Source organism: Podarcis pityusensis (assembly GCF_964106645.2).
Source record: "Podarcis pityusensis genome assembly, chromosome: 11".
Taxonomy (NCBI): Eukaryota; Metazoa; Chordata; class Lepidosauria; order Squamata; family Lacertidae; genus Podarcis; species Podarcis pityusensis.
This window is the reverse complement of record NC_138036.1, coordinates 24,913,460-24,919,442: the sequence shown is the minus strand read 5'-3', so window position 1 is coordinate 24,919,442 and position 5,983 is coordinate 24,913,460. Positions and strand designations below refer to the sequence as shown.

Here is a 5,983-nt window from a genome sequence, read left to right as displayed (position 1 = left end):
TCTTCAGCTTCTGTATTTGGGATTTGGGATGTAAGAATCTGTCCGTTTTGATGTATCTCTGGTTCTCATTTTTCTAGGTCCAAATTCAGTTCTTCACCTTTCCACAGCAATTTGCATTTTTTTAAAAAAATCTCATGAAAATTTGTCATTGTTTTTGTGCAAATACCTCCCAATAGATGCGTTTTTTGTTTGCAGTTTTGACCAATATACACATTTTTGTAAGCAAAATCCTCTAAAATAATTTGTATTTTTATGTTATCTTCACTAATATATACACTTTTATGCCCTAAATAAATGCACTTTGGCTTGCGTAACATTTCATGCACTTTCAGACCAGAAATAAAGCGTTGAATTGTGAATTTAGGGAAGCGTTATGTTGAATATTTGGACAAGACTTGGAGTTTTGTTTTTGTTTTTAAATAATTTTTATTGATTTACAACACAAATATGCAATTTTATCCAGTCTTTGGCAAACAAATATCACAAGAAATAAACCACCCACAGGCACTGTGGCCCAAGTATTATCTAAAAACACCACAATGGTTTTCAATCAGCCTGTATGTTAGTAGTTAAAAGTGGGAGGAGGGGGACAAGAACTGTCATCCTTAGAAGAATGGAAATGTTGTATTTGGCATAGAATACTAATGCATAAGATTTCATATTCTGAGACAATCTGGGATATATGCGTTGCAAAAAAAAAAGGCTTGTTAGAATGGTGGGATAATTAAATTGCTTCAATAGTAGAAGCAAAAAACAAGAATAAATATCAGAAGATAAGAAAACTACTGGAAGTTGTGCAGCAAAATTGGACAGAAATCTAACTGAATGTTATGACTCAAAAATGCTAGAAGTATCAGTTATGATTTGTTGTTGATTAATCTGTGGGTTGTATGAGTGATATGGTATATTTAAAATTTGTTTAACCCATTGGATTTGAATAGAATTTCCCCCCGAAATTTACCATCTATCTATCTAGTATAATAATATATGTAAAGAATACAGGGAAGCTGACTATGACTACATTTTCAGAAATGTTAACCGAGACCATCCTCAATCACAAGAACAGTAAGAATAAATAAAGTACATACCGTTGATAAGTTCCCAGCCTTGCAATGATTTACAGTCATTCTGACATAATGTCTCTCAAAGGCTTTTTCAGTGTTGTTTCCCATCCTTTGGTCACAACCTACCCTTAATTTCGTTCCTTGCAGAAGCCATGTGATCTATTATTACTGGCACTGCGATCCTCACAGCTGGGCTGGTTGTAGTCTCGAAGACTGTGGTTAAATCCCAGAGCCACTTGCTGGGTCAAGAATTGTAGCCGCATCTGCTTTAAACTTCTAGATCTCAACATCTTTGGATTGATTGTCTGTAGCATGGCAGAAAACCCCAAGGAAGATTTCGGATTTCATGGACAGCTGAGATGAGTTAGTTGCTGTAACAATGATTGGCACTGGCAGGCCTCCACTTGAGGGAAGCCGGCAGTGATGTAGCTTTTCATCACCACCAGCAGACATATCACTCTTCATATCAGCACAGAAAAGCAACAGAGAAAAGAGAAAAAGAGGGATGCTGATGGAGTCGTCTGTTAAAGGGATTCCAAAAATGAGAGAATCCCTGCAGTTGTTAATAGCAATCTGGGAATCCCAGCGCACTTCTTAATGCAGCTCCAGTCAGGAACGAGGAACAAGAGAAGCTCTTCTTTTCTTGTCGTGGATTGCAAGCAGCCTAAAATATACAGAAAGAACATCGTATTCACATTCCACCTCCATGCACCTCTGCTCTGCAGATTGAAACAACTTTTCTGTATTTTTACTTGTGCAGTATTGTGCCCATTATAAACAAACCATCTAGAGTGACAGGTGTCTGAAATACTACACACACACAAACCTTTTTGTGGGGTGAAAGCACTCACCAGCACAGAGTAACATCGCTTCTTTTTTTGCTGCCCATGGCAGCCATTTTGTGGTGGCACCTGAGGCAATATATTTGTAGTGGGTCCAGAAAGCGTGTTCTCCTTCATGGAGAGCACGTGTTGCGGTGGGGGCCGCCAGGACACTCCAAAGTTGGGGGCGGGCTAATTGTTCATTGGCCACTGATGCGATTGGGGCTTCCCTTGTTGTTGGGAAGAAGTTAATGTTGCCGTTTGTTGATTAACAGCCAGAAATGCTAAAACTCCTTGCACGAGGCTAGGGCTTCCTCTTTTCGCCCGTGCATCGGATTGCCCGTCCCCCCCCCCTCTCCCTAGAATTAGGGTTGTTCTCTTTGACCTTGCTATGCCTGTCATGGGGTCGTCTGCTCTTGGGGCAGGGGCCTGGTAGGAATTTTGTCCATCTGGCTGATTGGCTGGGGCCATTTGGTTTTTGCCTACTGCGTAGCAAATCGTCACAACTTGTAAGGTTGCAGTTAGGCATTGGTTTATGGTTTGGTTGGTTGAGGGGAAGTGGTTGAGTGCCTGCCCTTGGTAGGTTGAGTGCCTGCCCCTCTAATGCTGCTGCTGCAAGGGATTCCGTTAAAGGAATTGGGGGCTAACTATTGCTTGTCCACTCTGTCAAGGGGGCTCGGGCCATAGCAATGAGCTCCTGGTTGCATTTGGGGTGAGGGCAGGTTCCCTGGTCCGCGTAACCCCCAAGTGTATTCCCCTATTCTGACTTTTGCATTGTGCGGAATGTCAGTCTGTCCCCCATGGTGGGGGCAGATAGTCGCAACCAATGCCTAAGCAACCACTCACAAATTTGTATTTCAATAAAGTTGTGGCCAAAATTATGCCAAAAATCTTAAACAAAAATTCTGTATGATGTGTGAGTTATTGGGGTGGCCCTGGGGACCTCGACACGCAACAACATGCAGGAGAGGAGAGGAGAGGTTATTGTATCTGGCAAACATAAATTCTTGCACTGATGGGAAGATTGTATTAGTGCAGTGTTGAATTCCACCCTATGTCTATACCTCAGTTTAAGAACAGCCCTATTTACAAACGATTCAGTTTACAAACTCCGCAAAACCGGAAGTAGTGTCCCGGTTTACAAACTTTACTTCAGTCTAAGAACGGAATCCGAACAGTGGAAGGGCACTGGTGGCAGGAGGCCTCATTAGGGAAAGCGCACCTTGGTTTAAGAATGGTTTCAGTTTAAGAACGGACTTCCGGAACAGATTAAGTTCGTAAACCGAGGTACCACTGTATATCTATCTTACAGCCACTATCCTAAGCATCCTTACTTCAGAGTAATTACCCTTGAAATCAGTGAGACTTCCTTCTAGGTAAATGAAGGCCACTCAGTCAAGCTAAGACCACTATCCACCTCTATATTGACCATGCAACACATAATGGTAGCTTGTGTATGCAGATAAACCATGATGAATTCAATATCCGAGTCCCTATAATATAGGGCCTATATTGTAATGTAAAAAAGGTAAAAAGGTAAAGGACCCCTGGACAGTTAAGTCCAGTCAAAGGTGACTACAGGATTGGATTGGGACCAAAGATCAGGTCAAGGTCTGATCTAAGGTGGGTTGCAAAAGCAGCATTACTGCAATACAAATTAATGGTAAACAAATTAAGAAATGGATGTACAAATGCATTTTTGGAAGCGGAGCAGAGACAGACAGGGCAAAGAAGTCCCAGGTTGCTTGGAATGGATCAAGGGGGGGGGACTGAGAGAGCAGTGGGATGGCAGGGGCCTTCAGTCCTTGCAACTGCCTCATCGGGGCACAATCTGCTGGGAATAGTTGCTGTGCTTGCTAGGCCTGAGCTGTTTTGCTTCTTTGAATAGTTCACTGATACCTTGTGAGTTATTGCTGACTGGATCCAGACACCTGCCTGACAGCGCCATTTTAGCCTTGTCCTCCATGAATTCTTCTAATCCTCTTTTAAAGCTACTCAAATTCATGGCTGCCTTCTGTGGGAGGGAGTTCCAGTTTTCCTATGTGCTGTGTGAAGAAGTACTTTTATTTGTTCTGAATAATAATAATATAATAATAATTTATTATTTATACCCCGCCCATCTGGCTGGGCTTCCCCAGCCACTCTAGACAGCTTCCAACAACATATTAAAATACCGTAATACATCAAACATTAAAAGCTTCCCTAAACAGGGCTGCCTTCAGATGTCTTCTAAAAGTCTGGTAGTTGTTCTCTTTGACATCTGGTGGGAGGGCGTTCCACAGGGAGGGCGCCACTACCGAGAAACTTCCAACATCCAGGTCATTGGATGTTTACCAGTTCTGGTGTTATGAGAGTGGGAGAAAAGAATTTCTCTATCTGCTTTCTGCATCATGCATAATTTTATAAATTTATGTCAGGCAGTTGCTGGATGCTTGACAGAGAGGTTTATATCCTGCTTATCATTTTGGCTGCATGTCCAGCCATACCCATCTTTCCAGAAACAAGCACATGCTTTCTAAATTTGGTTCTGTTACATTACCTTTGTCCATTTATCTTGCTTATCACCAATTGCTTGCTAATATCCAAGGATTTCTTGGAGAGTTCCAGCTGGCTAAATTCCCTTCCCTTCTCCACCCTCTCCCATGCGCTGTGTGGGGAGAACCATGGCCAAAAAAGGAACTGTCTAGTATATACATTTTACAGATTAACAAATAATCCTTGCTCTGCTGATGTCATTCTTAATTGGCCCACACTGTTAGGAACAATTAAAGCTAAATGGCCGCTTGCTGAGAGCTGGCAAAGGAAAACCACTGCAACTTGAGGCATTTGCATTCTCTCTCTGTAAAGTGCATTTACTTTGGTGCTATGCAAAGCTTTTTAATTGCTTGCTATATTAAGAAAAATGGTTTCATTCACAGCAGGGAAATTGGTTTGGGAGGGATAATTTCCTTTTTTTCTTAAAAAAAAAAATTTTGAGAGAGAGAATTTAGTAGTCACAATAGACCTCTTACTGGGATCTTTGGAGACAGGAATTATTTGGTCTTGAGAAATGGTACAACCGAGACAGACTAAATGGTGCCCAGGCTGCCTCAAGGAGCCTCCTAACGTCTCTGTGTTCTTTCCCTTTCCACCAGGCCCCCTTTGCTGTGGATTGTGAGATGCTGCCATTTTCTTTCACCAAGTTCTGCTTCCTCTGTTTCAACCCCATTATATATTTAGACTACATTAACATATACCACTTAATTACAAGTGTCTCTCAGCAGTGTACAAGAAGCTCAGTATGGTGGAAATAAAAATGGAGTTAAAATTGGAAAAATCAGAATTCAGTGCAAATGCCTGCTAGAATATATACAGTGCTTTTGTTTCCTTAAAAAAATGCTTAAGGGTACTCTCATTTTGACTCAAGAAAACCACCATTTTATAGTTCAAATCTGGAAAAATAAATACAGTAAACGGACAACAGAACAGTACAAAGAACATGCGTTACCTCAGATGTCATCCTTTCAAAAATCATGAATTTACAAACACCACACATCCACATTCCACACTGCTTCACACATTAAACGCTCGCTTCTGCCTGAGACTCAGGAAACACCCTGACAGGAAATGAGGCCACCATCAAGGGTAGCAACGGAACTGACGATTCACTGTGCTAGAGAAGAAAGTAAAAATTTTAAAACTTTTAGTTTCTTCACCCATTAGAGTCACAAAATGTTTATGGGTATGCATACCCCTGCGTACCCCCAGAAAAAAGCACTCTGTGTGTGTGTGTGTGTGTGTGTGTGTGTGTGTGTACCAGTCAGGCCTCAGCTGGCAGGGAACTCTATAAAATGGGGCCCAGAAAACTGAACACCTGGCTCCTGGTGGATGAGATCTGTGCATCTGAGCCAACACCAACTGCCCCAAAGACCCCTAAGATGGGGCATGAATATAAGGAATCAGACAGTCCCTGAGGTATCCTCAACCTGAGTTGTTAAGGGTCTTGCAAAGTAATGCAATAATCTTGAAGCTAGCCTGCTAGCGTATGGGCTGCCACTGCACGCTTTTGAATACTGGAGTTATGTGCTGTTAAAGGATTTGTAGTATTCCACCAAGAGG

General features: G+C 41.9%; 1 long non-coding RNA gene across 1 annotated transcript; it reads right to left on the bottom strand.

Annotated features, from left to right (window-relative positions):
• Positions 1–519: 519 nt before the first annotated feature.
• On the bottom strand, positions 520–5,514 carry LOC308458501. Its single transcript, XR_013977490.1, has 3 exons — positions 5,373–5,514; positions 3,785–3,930; positions 520–1,728 (listed from the first exon to the last, which is right to left on the bottom strand). It is a non-coding gene; the product is annotated as an uncharacterized lncRNA (long non-coding RNA).
• Positions 5,515–5,983: the final 469 nt, after the last annotated feature.